At 39.3% G+C, this 1917-nt stretch overlaps 1 pseudogene; it reads left to right on the top strand.

Moving 5' to 3' along the window:
• The first annotated feature begins 238 nt into the window (after window positions 1–238).
• LOC103728486 lies at window positions 239–1663 on the top strand (annotated as a pseudogene).
• Window positions 1664–1917: the final 254 nt, after the last annotated feature.

Below are 1917 nucleotides of genomic sequence, written 5' to 3'. Positions count from 1 at the left end.
TTTGTCTGACTGCTTCAAAATTTGTGGCACATCTTATTAACCAAAATGTGGCACATGAAGTTATATGCTTAGAGGTGCTTACTTTACTACTGGAAAGACCAACAGATGATAATGTTGAAGTAGCTATTGGCTTTCTTAAGGAATATGGCCTTAAATGAACACAAGTGTCACCACAAGGAGTCAATGCTATCTTTGAATGCCTTTGAAACATTCTACATGAGTCTGAAATTGACAAAAGAGGAGGAGGAGGATATGTAGCAGATGAGGAAGGACACAAAGTGACTATTCATGACAAAACAGACATTTTAACCTGGTCTCATTTCGTCATACAATATAACTTGCTATTCAGTCAAGTTTAGATTTTGAGGAATGTGCTCACAAGCTGCTGAAAATGGCTGAGAGTCAATCAAAAGAACTCTGCAATATGATACTTGATTGCTGTGCCCAACGAAGGACTTATGAGAAATTTTTTGGCTTGTTAGCTGGGCGATTTTGTGTGCTAAAAACCGAATACATGGAATCATTTGAAGATATATTTAAAGAACACTATGATACCACCCATCGCTTAGAAACAAACAAATTGAGGAATGTTGCTAAGATGTTTGCTCATCTTTTATACACTGACTCACTTCCCTGGAGTGTTCTTGAATGCATAAAACTGAATGAAGAAACTACTACATCGTCTAGTAGAATTTTTGTCAAAATACTTTTCCAGGAACTATGTGAATACATGAATCTTCCTAAACTCAATGCAAGATTAAAGGATGAAACCCTCCAGCCATTCTTTGAAGGATTATTACCCCAAGACAATCCAAGAAATACTCGGTTTGCCATCAACCTTTTTACCTCTATAGGTCTTGGATGTTTAGCGGATGAATTGTGTGAGCATCTGAAAAACACACCAAAGGTCATCGTAGCACAGAAGCCAGATGCTGAGCCAAAGAAATCCTCCCTGGCCTCCTCGTCTTCTCAGCCTCATCCTTTTCTGAGTCTGGTTCCTCTGACTCAGATTCTGACAGCAGTGAGAGCAGCTCAGGGTCTTCCAGTAAAGACAATGACTTCTCCTCCTCCAGCAGTCAGAGCCCTGCCTCGGCAAAAGTCACAAGAAGAAGAGACCAGACAAAACTAAAAGTAAAGAAGTATGCAAGTCAGCTAGGGACCGATCAACAAGTGACAGGAGCTGGGAAGGAAGAAGAGAATAAAGTCACCAGGAAGCAAGAACTGACAGAGAACCAAGGGCAGAGAGACACAGAAGTCACAACTCTAGAGATGCAAATTGGAGTGCTCCCTTAACAAGACACAAGGCAGACAGAGGCAGTCCTTCGGAAAAAGACAGTTACAGTAGGGTTGGGAATGGCCAAGACCAACACATGCACGTGGGTTTGGCAAACAAGCATGGTGACCCAAGGAAGAGAGGGGAGAGAAGAAATTCTTTCCCTGAAAACGAGAAGCAAAATATCCGGAATCAAGACAGTGATTTAGAAGAAAAGATAGATCAAAATCAAGGGAAAGGACCAGGAAACATTCTGTAGAAGTGATGAAGATAGGTATCAGAATGGTGCCGAGAGACGATGGGAAAAACCTCATAGACACTGAACATTCTGGAGAGTCACAGAGAAATCAGGACCAGAGAAGAGAAAGGTCTCCAGCAAAACAAAAATAGTTCTATGAAATAACAGACAGAACACGCCTATGTTCAGTTCAAAGGAGTATTTTTACATCGATGGACTTTATAGAGAACTCTTGTGTAAAGTATCAGTTTGTATTTGTAAATTTTTTACATGTTATTATTTCAACATGTTTTATAATTGATAATATCAAGGTCCTCCATGTAAATTTATTGAGAAAAAAGTCTCAACACAAAAAGAGTATAAGTCTTGCTTATATTTTATGAATAAAATGATCAAATACTCATCA

This window comes from Nannospalax galili, unplaced genomic scaffold (assembly GCF_000622305.1).
Source record: "Nannospalax galili isolate Female #2095 unplaced genomic scaffold, S.galili_v1.0 C49374241, whole genome shotgun sequence".
NCBI lineage: Eukaryota > Metazoa > Chordata > Mammalia > Rodentia > Spalacidae > Nannospalax > Nannospalax galili.
The sequence above is the reverse complement of the archived record's forward strand: the minus strand, read 5'-3'. Positions and strand labels throughout refer to the sequence as shown.